Source organism: Capra hircus, chromosome 6, assembly GCF_001704415.2.
Source record: "Capra hircus breed San Clemente chromosome 6, ASM170441v1, whole genome shotgun sequence".
NCBI classification, from domain to species: domain Eukaryota; kingdom Metazoa; phylum Chordata; class Mammalia; order Artiodactyla; family Bovidae; genus Capra; species Capra hircus.
Genome location: NC_030813.1, coordinates 84971693 through 84985922, shown reverse-complemented (window position 1 = coordinate 84985922; position 14230 = coordinate 84971693).

Here is a 14230-nt window from a genome sequence, read left to right as displayed (position 1 = left end):
AAAGCAGTTTATTATCAAAATGTCCAGCTCAGGGAACGAGTCTTGTCTTTTAGGTCAAGGGGACCACCATCCACAACATTTAAAAAACATTCATCAGCCTTAGGCATAGTTTATTTTAAAGAAGAAACATTGATGTTTGGGGAATTATAGGAAAATTTACCAAGAACTTCTCATAGAACCCACCTAGATAACTGACACATATTTAAAGAAAAATAAAACTAACAGAAAGAAAGTAGAACCATATGTTTCCATAGTAGAAAATATTTTTAAATCAAGCATATAGGCTTACAAAAGTTTCCGCAAATCTACACGGCAGCACGTGTAATAGACAAAGGGTTGGTAGTCACTGTGCAATAAGAAAGGCTAAAAATCTCCAGTGAAAAGTCTGGCACTCCAACATGAAAATAAATGAAAGGTACAAACAGGAAATTCACAGAAGCGAAATGGCCAGTGACATACAAAAGGTGGTATGGAAAATCTGGGAAATTTAAATTGTCAACAAGTAATATTCCTGCAAATAATTTGTAGAACAAACAATCTGGGAGGACTAATTTTGAGGGAGTATAATATGGAAATACCATTGAAATAAAGTTTATACACACTGTTTTATATAGCAACTCATTATCTAGTTATATGTCATGCAGAAAGACTTGCACATGTTCATGATTACACACTGAATATTCCCACTAGCACTTAAATGGCTATCAATTTGTGAACACACTAATCTACAACATAGATATGAGTTAAACAGCCATGAAAGAAAACAGTTCAATTATGGACAATGTTGTTAAATACTCCTCATGTCACATTACTAAACAAATAAAAAGTTCCAGAAATTCTAAATAACATAAGCATGACACTCATCTTTGGAAATAAAATTAAACACATTTTATGTAAATATATGTAATTTTGTAGACCACAGAAGAAATGATCTTTAGAATACACTGAATTTCCAATAACATCCAGGTGTTCAAGGCAGTTTTAGAAAAGGCAGAGGAACCAGAGATCAAATTGCCAACATCCACTGGATCATCGAAAGAGCAAGAGAGTTCCAGAAAACCATCTATTTCTCCTTTATTGACTATGCCAAAGCCTATGACTGTGTGGATCACAATAAACTATGGGAAATTCTTCAAGAGATGGGAATACCAGACCACCTGAGCTGACTCTTCAGAAACCTATATGCAGGTCAGGAAGCAACAGTTAGAACTGGACATGGAACAACAGACTGGTTCCAAATAGGAAAAGGAGTATGTCAAGGCTGTATATTGTCACCCTGCTTATTTAACTTATATGCAGAGTACATCATGAGAAAGGCTGGGCTCGATGAAGCACAAGCTGGAGTCAAGATTTCTGGGAGAAATATCAAAACCCTCAGATATGCAGATGACACCACCCTTATGGCAGAAAGTGAAGAAGAACTAAAGAGCCTCTTGATGAAAGTAAAAGAAGAGAGTGAAAAGTTTGGCTTAAAGCTCAACATTCAGAAAACTAAGATCGCTGGATCCAGTCCCATCACTCCATGGCAAGTGGTTGAGGAAACAGTGGAAACAATGGCTGACTTTATTTTCCTGGGCTCCAAAATCACTGCAGATGATGACTGCAGACATGAAATTAAAAGACACTTACTCCTTGGAAGGAAAGTTATGACCAACCTAGATAGCATATTCAAAAGCAGAACATTACTTTGTCAACAAACATCCTCGTAGTCAAGGCTAAAAGGTTTTTCCTGTGATCATGTATGGATGTGAGAGCTGGACTATAAAGAAAGCTGAGTGCAGAAGAATTGATGCTCTTGAACTGTGGTGTTGGAAAAGACTCTTGAGAGTCCCTTGGACTGCAAGGAGATCCAACCAGTCCATCCTAAAGGATATCAGTCCTGGGTGTTCACTGGAAGGATTGATGTTGAAGCTGAAACTCCAGTTCTTTGGCCACCTGATGCAAAGAGCTGACTCGTTGGAAAAGACTCTGATTCTGAGAAAGATTGAGGGCAGGCAAAGAAGGGAATGACAGAGGATGTGATGGTTGGATGGCATCACCGACTCAATAGACATGGGTTTGGGTGGACTCTGGGAGTTGGTGATGAGCAAGGAGTCCTGGCATGCTGTGGTTCATGGGGTCACAAATAGTCAGACATGACTGAGCGACTGAACTGAGCTGAACTGAACTGAACTGAACTGAATTTCCAATGAAAACAATTTAAATTTTTATTTTATATACTTCTTCATTACTTGACCTTTCTAAATAGTCCTTTCATTTATTTATTATGTAATATTAAATAATTAGTGAAATAAACATATAGATTCAAAATATTCAGTTCTTATTATCTTAAGATATTAAATCGTAAGATTTTCATATCACGTTATCAATGTATTGGTTTCTCTCAGAATCCTTGAATTGAGGACTTCCCTATTGGTCTAAGGGGCTCCCCAGGTGGCTCAGTGGTAGAGAATTTGCCTGTCAGTGCAGGAGATGCAGGAGACCGAGGTTTGACTCCTTGGTCGGGCAGATCTCCTGGAGGAAAAATGACTATCCACTCCAGTATTCTTGCCTGGGAAATCCCATGAACAGACAAGCCTTGTTGGACACAACTGACTGAGCACGTACTTACACTGGTGGTCCAATGGTTAAGATTCCAGCTTCCACTGCAGAAAGCACATGTTCAATCCCTGGTCTGTGAATTAAGATCCCCATCCCACATGCTGGGGCCAAAAGTAAAATAAAATTTTTTTTAAAAAGCTTTGGAAATTTAGCATACTATTCAATGTGTTATATAAGGACTCTTTCTATTTTTTTAGAACACCTCATATTTATAATTCCACTAGTTTTTAAAATCTTAACTCACATAATCTACTGATTTTACTGTGGTTTTAACAGCAGTATTATATGCATTTTACAATAGTTAAGGGACCTCTGCTGGATTACATCTATACTTATAGTGTTTTTGAGTCATGACTACAAATACTCTGCCAGCTCTCCCCTCAAGTAATTCCCTCTCTCTTGAACATTAGTAACTCTAGAGGCTGTCTCACAAATGTTTCAGCCTAACCTGCAAGGCTTAGTTATAGAACACAACACAAACCTGTCTCTGCCTCTCTGTCTTGGTCGTTCAGCCTGTCTATGTCTCTATCTATCTATCTCACTATCTCCATTTCATCTCTCTGTCTGCCTACTCATCGTGTACGTCTGTAACATACTCAAAGTTTCCATGATAAATGACCACTTGTGGAAAGATACATACACATGCCTAAGAAGTCCCAGTAGTTCCAGCCCTCCAGCAATTTCAGCCATTTAAAAGCAGTCACCAGAGCTCCTCATGATTATAGCCCCAGTCACCATAAGACCGGAACCACCTGAGAATCTGATTACAAGAATCACCTGAATGAGCCCCACCAACACTCAGAACTATGAGAGATAAAAATAAAATAAGTATTGCTCTTCTAAGAGCAGTTTTTTGAACTAATACATAACCTAAACAGTAATCATGCTTTTATCATAATATCATAGTGATGATATATCTTAATAATGGGAAACTGTTAATGTTACATTTTGAAAGTAACTATAACCCAGAAAAGGGAGTCCCCTTACCATAATGGTTAAGAGGTTGCACTCTGAACACAGACAGTGTGCATTTAAGTCACTGAAATACTACTACATGAATCACAATATTCATAGCAGCACTATTTACAATAGCCAAAATATGGAAGCCAAGTAAGTGCTCAACAACAGATAATTGTCTTAACATGTGGCATGTATATACAAAGGAATATTACCCTTAGAAAGAATAAAGATTTGCCATTTGTAGCAACATGGATGAACCTAGAAAAGATCATTCATAGTGAAATATGTCATCCATAAAAATACTGTATCACTTATATGTGAAATCTAAAAAGTAATACAAATGTATCTATATATAAAACAGAATCAGCTTCATAGACATAGACAATAAATTTATAGTTACCAAACTGGAGAAGGGGAAGAACAAATTAGGAGTATAGTGTTATGAATATAAACTATTAAACATAAAATAAGCAATAAGAATCTATTGACTAGCACAGAGAATTATACCCAATATCTGTAATAAATGATGATGAGTATAATTTACAAAACATCCTGAATCATGATGCTATGCACCTAAAACTCAGACAAAATTGTAAAACTACACTAAAAGATACATAGAGAGATGATAGATAGATAGGTTTCCATTACAAACCAGGGGCTATTAAACCATGGCCTCTGAGCCAAATCATTTTCGGGGGTCTCCAAAATCACTGCAGATGGTGACTGCAGCCATGAAATTAAAAGACGCTTACTCCTTGGAAGAAAAGTTATGACCAACCTAGATAGCATATTCAAAAGCAGAGACATGACTTTGCCAACAAAGGTCTAGTCAAGGCTATGGTTTTTCCAGTAGTCATGTATGGATGTGAGAGTTGGACTGTGAAGAAGGCTGAGTGCCAAAGAATTGATGCTTCTGATCTGTGGTGTTGGAGAAGAATCTTGAGAGTCCCTTGAACTGCAAGGAGATCCAACCAGTCCATTCTGAAGGAGATCAGCCCTGGGATTTCTTTTGAAGGACTGATGCTAAATCTGAAACTCCAGTACTTTGGCCACCTCATGAGAAGAGTTGACTCATTGGAAAAGACTCTGATGCTGGGAGGGATTGGGGGCAGGAGGAGAAGGGGACGACAGAGGATGAGATGGCTGGATGGCATCACTGACTCGATGGACCTGAGTCTGAGTGAACTCCGGGAGTTGATGATGGACAGGGAGGCCTGGTGTGCTGAGATTCATGGGGTTGCAAAGAGTCGGACAAGACTGAGTGACTGAACTGAACTGAACTGAACTCTGAGCCAAATCCTGGTGGCACCCATTTGTGATTCTGCCAGTGAGGTTAAATTTATATAACACGAAATTCATCTTTTTAAGCATTATAAATTGTATACTTCAGTTAATGAGTTACACTATGTGCAACTATCACCTCTAGCTAGATCCAGGGTATTTTCATCTCCCAAAAGCAACTATGTACCCATTAGATAGTTACTTCCCACTCACTCATCTCAGCCCTAGCAAACTGACATCTACATTCCATTGAATATATTAAAGAAGCAGAATGTAGAGAAATTTCACAACACTTTGAACCTCCTTCTTCTTAAATGGCACCATGACATATTCCATGGACCAGCTCTTACATGAAACAAGAATAACTAATGGAAATTGTGCTTTAAACAGCTATTTAAAGTGTCTAGAAATTGTCCTGAAGACACACAGTAAAGACACATTTATTCCAGAAAAACATTACAACAGTAAAACCACCGAAATCCTGCGCCATTTAAACCTCAAATGGCTCCTTCTCTCACTATCCTTAATCAGAAAAATAGATTCCACTCTAAGTAGGTTCAGAAAGAACACACAGCTCTCACTCCTCACAACTCCTTTTGAGTGCTATAGTATCTTCTTAGAAGGGTCAAGCCACTTGAATTACACACACACACACACACACACACACACACACATACACACACACACATATCTCAGCTGTGTGTTACAGAGGCTAAGTTCCAGGCAAGAGTGGTCGACAAGGTTCTCCCTTCTTCCTCTCAGCCACACTCAAAGGGCAAAGATTCAATTTAGGTACAGCATATTGAGTACAGTGAATTGCAGATAGTCATTTCCTCAGCTCATTCATAGAATGCAGCTTCCATAATAAAAGAGGCAAACTAAAAATAGACACTATTATTTACACCTAAAAGAAGGATGTAACAGAGATAGAAGTGTGCCAGTGTCCATATCCCCAGCTCTGGAAGCCAAGGTTCAGAGAGTTTGATCAGAGGGAGATTCAAAGCATAAAACACAGAGCTCCAAGTTATTCTCAAGGCAATCATATTTTTTTAAATATAAATTTATTTATTTTAATTGGACGTTAATTCCTTTACAATATTGTATTGGTTTTGCCAAACATCAACTCATTTTATTTGAATCAGACTGTGGGAAGTTCAGGGCTTCCCTGTTAGCTCAGTTGGCAAAGAATCTACCTGCAATTCAAGAAAACCCCAATTTGACTACTGTGTCACGAACATCCGTTGGAGAAGGGATAGGCCACTCACTCCAGTATTTTGGGGCTTCCATTGTAACTCAGCTGTTAAAAGAGTCTGCCTGCAATGAGGGAGATCTTGGTTTGATCCCTGGGTTGGGAAGATCCCCTGGATAAGGGAAAGGCTATCCACTCCAGTATTCTGGCCTGCAGAATTCCAGGGACTACAGTCCCTTGGATCGCAAAGAGTCGACATGACTGAGCAACTCGCACTTAGTGGGAAGTTCAAGCCTATGAGTGCCCACAAGCTATGAAAGAATTTGTTGCTAAGAAGCTAAGAGGAAGCTAGTTGCTTCAAGACAGATAGAAGCTAAACCACTGGGAAGTTACCAGAAACCCTAGAAAACCAATGGAAGACACAGCTGAGAAGAGCCTTTCTGAGGTCAGAACACACATCAGACACTGACTTCTAAAGTATCCCTGAAAAAATATCTGAACTTTTTGGGGTCAGATGCTAGAGCAATTTATACTTCAAGATGTTATCCAAAACTATAGCACAATCACCCAACAACTAGTGAGGGGTAACAGTTAAAAATAGAGACAGTCAAAAAGAGTGTCCCACTATAACTGCTATCAGCCCAGGGAATGTGAGTATGCCAAAGGCTGCACCTTCCAAGCGGTCATATCATAGCTTTAACACAGTAGAGGAAAAAGACTTCACTAAAATAGTCCATTCAGTTACTGAACGAATAGCAGGAAAAATACATGGACCCGGAGAGGATCAATATTCAAACTTGCTATACTGTTATTACCTAAATGTTACAGTTTAACAAAAATTTCACCATACATATAAATAAAAATGGAAATGTGACCTCCGTGTGGGGGAAAAAATGCAATAGAAACTGACTATGAGAGAGACTAATAGTTCAAACAGGGAAAAACTTCAAATTAGCTATTGCAAATTGTGTCCAATGACCCAAAGGAAACTATGAGAAAAGCAAAACACTCAAGAAATGATAAACTAAATATACACATTAATGTGTGTGTATATATATAAACAATCGCAGGCTTCCCAGGTGGCACTAGTGGAAAAGAACCTGACGGCTAATTCAGAAGACATGAGAGATGTGGATCCAATCCCTAGGTTGGGAAGATCCGCTGGAGTAAGGGCATTCAACCCTCTCCAGTATTCTTGCCTGGAGAATCCAATGGACAGAGGAGCCTGGTGGGCTACAGTCCATGGGGTCACAGAGTCAGACATGACTGAAGTGACATAAGATGCACCCAGGCAAATGACCGTGAGACCATTGTGAATCCTTATATTACACCTAAATGGAGGACTTTGAATTCCTAAAAGCATGCAACCCACCTTCAGTAACCATTCTTAAGACAGAAAGAGAAGTATAAAGATAATGTCCCATCCAACAGAATCTATACGTCAGAAATTGTTGTTTCTCAGTCATTCAGTCACGTCTGACTCTTTGTGACCCCATGCACTGCAGCATGCCAGGCTTCCTGTTCTTCACTATCTCCCAGAGTTTGCTCAAACTCATGTCCATCAAGGCGGTGATGCCATTCAACCATCTCATCTTCTATCACCCACTATCCTCCTGCCCTCAGTCTTTTTCAGCATCATGGTCTTTTCCAATGAGTCAGCTTTTCACATCAGGTGGCCAAAGTATTGGAGCTTTAGTCTCAGCATCAGTCCTTCCAATGAATATTCGGGTTTGATTTCCCTTTAGGATTAACTGGTTTGATCTCCTTGCTGTCCAAATGACTCTAAAGAGCCTTCTCACAGTTGAAAAGCATCAATTCTTGGATACTCAGCCTTCTTTATCATCCAACTCTCATATGCATACATGACTACTGGAAAAACCATAGCTTTGACTATATGGACCTTTGTCAACAAAGCAATGTTCTGCTTCTGAATGTGCTGTCTAGGTTTGTCATAGCATTTCTCCCAAGGAGCAATCATCTTTTAATTTCATGGCTGTAGTCACTACCCACAGTGATTTTGGAGCCCAAGAAAGTAAGAGATACAAAGTAGGGGATAGAAATCATGTTTTCAAAAGTATCAAATGAAAATTTTAGAGTTGAAAATTACAATACTGGAAAAAATTCACTAGAGGTAGTCAGTAGTCAAGTTGAAGCCACAGATGAAAAAGCCAGCAAATTCAATATAGATCAATAAGATAATAGAATCAAAAGAATACAAATATAAAAGAATAAAGAGAAATGAACACAAGGGTAGCAAACTGTGGGATATAAACCAACACACTAATGTACACAAAATAGGAGTGCTATAAGGAAAATAGGCAAAGCAAAATATTCAAAAAATAATGGCAGAAAACATCCTAAATATGATGAATGATATCAGTCTACATATCCCAGTGTTTCAATCAATTCCAAGGAGGATAAACATGGGAGAGTCATACACAGACACTAGTGAAATGTTGAAGACTAAAGATAGAAAATCTTAAAGCAGTAATAGAAGATAATATATCCATACCAGTAAACTCCAATAAGATACTACTTATATCTCATCAGAAACTATGGATGCTCTATGTCAGTGAGATGATATATTCAAAGTGTTGAAAGACAAAACCATCAGCCAAAAATTCTATGTCAGATAAAGCTATCTTTAAAAACTGAGGGCAAAAAATAGAAAGTCCTTTGCCCATCCCACCCACACCCATCCCCACCACCAACATCACCCCCTGGCTCCCCGGTGTCCAGAAGATCCTCTGGTGGAGACAATGGCAATCCACTCCAGTATTCTTGCCTGGAGAATCCTATAGGAACCTGGATGGCTATGTCCACAGGGTTGTAAAGAATCAGACATGACAGAAGCAACTTGCCAGGCACGTGCATATTGTATAATTATACATGCACATATATGTTTGCTTTATCAAAAAACAGACACTTTAAAACATCTTTGCTAAAGTACTCTAAGCTCTTTTCCAAAAATCACCTAATATATGCATTTGACAATATTGTCACTTCCTCTAAGATTTGTTTTTGTTCTCCTTTCAGGAAGACCCACTACAACATATGAGACAATGATTGGAAAATGGCTGAAATATGGCTCATTCGAACCTACTGGGATTTAGAATTTCTTCTCCCAGTGCTACCAAATTTTGAATTTGTTGGAGCCCTCCTCTGCAAACCTGCCAAATCTCTGCCTAAGGTATTCCTGTTTTGCATTGTTTACTTTGCATTTTCAACATAAATAATTCTGCATTCTTAATTTAGAATGTTTGATTAGAGTGAGTTGGATGTGAGAAGCTTGATAAAATTACCAGCCAATTAGAAACTCGAAGAAATTCCTAAACCAACTCAAGTGTCTGAATTTAATTATCATTACAGAATCAAATGGGATACCTGGGAATTTTGAGAATATATGAAAAAAATGAAAGTCTTCATTATTCAACAGATAATAAAACATCAGACATTCATTAAAAGAATAATTGTTCAATGATTAGCATATTCCAGAAGTAAGTGCTAATATAGAGAAATGGTGTAAAGCCAGCTTGTGCCACTTGGCACTCTACCTGGAAAGCCAGAATACAAGAAAGTCATAAAAATTTCATGCTCAGTATCATAATAAGGAAATTCCTACCCTGGTGGCTCAGACGGTGAAGAATCTGCTTGCAATGCGTGAGACCTGGGTTCAGTTCCTGAATCGGGAAAATTTTTAGAGAATGGAATGGCAATCCACTCTGCTATTCTTGCCTGCAGAATCCCATGGACTAAGGAGCCTAGCAGGCTGAAGTCCATGAGGTCGCAAAGAGTGGGACACGGCTGATCGACTAACACTTTCACTTTCACACATGCTATTGAAATATCCAGTAGGAATTATGGAAATTATCTCTGAAACACTGATAAGTAAGGTGAAATCTGAAGGATGTTCAGGGATACGTAAAAGGGATAGGGCTGGGGTGCAGACATGAAAGAAAAGCAGGTAGAATAGTAATGACAGTTTCCAAGAAGTTCAAGCTTAGTCTAAATGGAAAGAGGCTGAGTAAGAGGCAGATGATGTTGAAGAAATAAGTTGAAGAGAGATCATCATAAGGAATTTGAAATATCTAGTAGAAGAACTAGGAGAAAGTTAAAAGAGTTAAGAAAGGAAGAGATAGGATCACATTTTATTTAAAAAAAAAAAAAATAACAGGATGTAGTCACTGGGTTGGATTGCAAAGGGCCAAGAGCAGAAGGGACACCATTAAGCAGGTTTTCGTGAGATATAGGCAACAATGATGGAAACTAGACTGCAGTGTTCACAGAGATATAACCACTCACTCTTAAAATCCTAAAGCCAACCTCCCATTGTTGTTGTGGGGAAAATTTTTTTAGTACATTTGAAACTTCCAAAATGTGACTGGCACATATTCAAGGATCTAGAAGAAATACTAACTGTTGTTATTACTATTATTTTTTTTTTTACTATTAGATATTGTCTATAAACTAATGTGTGCTAGCCACCTGTGCCTAATTAATTGAATCAAAATTGATTTTCAATTACAACAAGATTGTAATTTTTCCGGGTTAGTCTAGTTAGAAATTCTCATTTCTTTTCATCTTTTTGAAAAGACAGAGAAAGACATATTCCATATGATATCACTTATATGTAGAATCTAAAATAGTCAAAGGTAAAAGCAGAGAGCAATATACTGGTAACCAGGAGCTGGCAAAATCTGGTCCACTGGAGAAGTAAATAGCACTTCAGTATTCTACCTTGAGAACCTCAGGAACGCTATGAAAAGGCAAAAAGATAAGACACAGAAAGATGAACTCCCAAGGTCAGTAGGTGCCCAATATGCTACTGAAGATCAGTGGAGAAATAGCTCCAGAAAGAATAAAGGGATGGAGCCAAAGCAAAAACAACACTCAGTTGTGGATAGGACTGGTGATGGAAGTAAAGTCCAATGCTGTAAAGAGGAATTTTGCATAGGAACCTGGAATGTTAGGTCCATGAATCAAGGCAAATTGGAAGTGGTCAAACAGGAGATGGCAAGAGTGAACATTGACATTCTAGGAATCAGCAAACTAAAATGGACTGGAATAGGTGAATTTAACTCAGATGACCATTATATCTGCTATTGTGGGCAAGAATTCATTAGAAGAAATGGAGAAACCATCATAGTCAACAAAAGAGTCTGAAACGCAGTACTTAGGTGCAATCTCAAAAATGACAAAATGATCTCTGTTTGTTTCCAAGGCAAACAATTCAATATCATGGTAATCCAAGTCTATGTCCCAACCAGTAATGCTGAAGCTCAAATTAAATGGTTGTATAAAGAACTATAAGACCTTTTAGAACTAACACCTAAAAAAGATGTACTTTTCATTATGGGAGACTGGAATGCAAAAGTAGGAAGTCAAGAAACACCTGGAGTAACAGGCAAATTTGGCCTTGGAGTACAGAATGAAGCAGGGCAAAAGCTAATAGAGTTTTGCCAAGAGAATGCACTGGTCATAATAAACACCCTCTTCCAGCAACACAAGAGAAGACTACACATGGATGTCACCAGATGGCCAACACCGAAATCAGATTGATTATATTCTTTGCAGCCAAAGATGGAGAAGCTCTATACAGTCAGCAAATATAAACCAGGAGTGACTGTGGCTCAGATCATCACAGTGGAAGTGAGAAATAGACTCAAGGGACTAGATCTGATAGACAGAGTGCCTGATGAACTAGGGATGTAAGTTCGTGATCTTGTACTGAAGACAGTAAGCAAGACCATCCCCAAGAAAGAGAAATGCCAAAAAAGCAAAATGGCTATCTGAGGAGGCCATACAAAAAGCTGTGAAAAGAAGGGAAGCCAAAAGAAAAGGAGAAAAGGAAAGATATATACGTTTGAATGCAGAGTTCCAAAGAATAGCAAGGAGACATAAGAAAGCCTTCCTCAGTGATCAGTGCAGAGAAATAGAGGAAAACATTAGACTGGGAAAGACTAGATCTCTCTTCAAGAAAGTTAGGGGTACTAAGGGAACATTTCATGCAAAGATGGGCTCAATAAAGTACAGAAATGGTATGGACCTAACAGAAGCAGAAGTTATTAAGAAGAGGTGGCAAGAACACAGAGAAGAACTGTACAAAGAAGATATTCACGACCCAGATAATCACAATGATGTGATCACTCACCTAGAGCCAGACATCCTGGAATGTGAAGTCAAGTGGGCCTTAGGAAGCATCACTACAAACAAAGCTAGTGGAGGTGATGGAATTCCAGTTGAGCTATTTCAAACCCTGAAAGATGATGCTGTGAAAGTGCTGCACTCAATATGCCAGGAAACCTGGAAAACTTAGCAGTGGCCATGGACTGGAAAAGGTCAGGGTTCATTGCAATCCCAATGAAAGGCAATGCCAAAGAATGCTCAGGCTATCGCACAATTATACGCATCTCACACACTAGCAAAGTAATGCTCAAAATTCTCCAAGCCAGGCTTCAGCAATACGTGAACCATGAACCTCCAGATGTTCAAACTGGATTTAGAAAAGGCAGAAGAACCAGAGATCAAATTGCTAACATTCGCTGGCTTATCAAATAAACAACAAAGTTCCAGAAAATCATGTATTTCTGCTTTATTAACTAGGCCAAAGCCTTTGACTGTGTGGATCACAACAAACTGTGGAAAATTCTGAAAGATGGGAATACCAGACCACCTGACCTGCCTCTTGAGAAACCTATATGCAGGTCAGGAAGCATCAGTTAGAACTGGACATGGAACAATAGACTGGTTCCAAATTGGAAAAGGAGTATGTCAAGGCTGTTATGTTGTCACCCTGCTTATTTAACTTATATTCAGAGCACATCATGAGAAACGCTGGCCTGGAAGAAACACAAGCTGGAATCAAGATTGCTGGGAGAAGTATCAATAACCTCAGATACACAGATAACACCACCCTTATGGCAGAAAGTGAAGAAAAACTAAAAATCCTCTTGATGAATGTGAAAGAGGAGAGTGGAAAAGTTGGCTTAAAGCTCAACATTCAGAAAACTGAGATTATGGCATCTGGTCTCATCACTTCATGGGAGATAGATGGGGAGACAGTGGAAACAGTGTCAGACTTTATTTTTGGGGGCTCCAAAATCACTGCAGATGGTGACTGCAGCCATGAAATTAAAAGACACTTACTCCTTGGAAGGAAAGTTATGACCAAGTTAGCCAGCATATTAGAAAGCAGAGATATTACTTTGTCAACAAAGGTCCATCTAGTCAAGTTATGGTTTTTCCAGTAGTCATGTATGGATGTGAGAGTTGGACTATTGAGAAAGCTGAATGCTGAAAATTTGATGCTTTTGAACTGTGATGTTGGAGAAGACTCTTGAGAGTCCCTCGGACTTTAAGGAGATCTAACCAGTCCATCCTAAAGGAGATCAGTCCTGGGTTTTCACTGGAAAGACTGATGTTGAATCTTGGAAGGACTGATGTTGAATCTAAAACGCCAATACTTTGGCCACCTGATGCGATGACCTGACTCATGTGAAAAGACCCTGGTGCCTAGAAAGATTGACGGCAAGGTGGAGAAGGTGACAACAGAGGATGAGATGGTTGGATGGCATCACCGACTCTATGGACATGAGTTTGGGTAAACTCCCAGTGTTGGTGATGGACAGGGAGGCCTGACTTGTTGTGGTACATGGGGTCACAAAGAGTCGGACATGACTGTGTGAATGAACTGAACTGAACTGAAGAGAAGGTAAAGTATAGAGATGAGAAAATGATAAATCATTCAAATTATAATTTTTCTTAGTGTTAATAGGGAAATGAAATACTAATGACTTATTTTTAAAAAGTATTCAGAACATCTCCCTGGAATAAATTAAAGAAATGATTTAGCAGGACTATAATAATAAACAATTAAATATGAGTTGCTATGTTGCTATGTGGTCTTCTTCCAATAATCTATGTAGTAACCAATGACAATATTGATGAAGAGTCTAAGTCTAACACTGTTTTACAGTATCTCCTCTTCACCACTGTGTGTCGCCTCTGTCTCCTTTCTTTCCTAGCTCATACACACAAGTGCACAGATATACATAACACTAGAAATTCACTTTATACCAAGGACCTCAAGAATCTCAGGGATGAGGTCTGCTAAAAAACAATCATTATTGAAAACACTATGGAGTTTCCTAAAAAGCTTAAAAATTAAATTTTCGTATAGTCCAGCAATTACACTTCTGG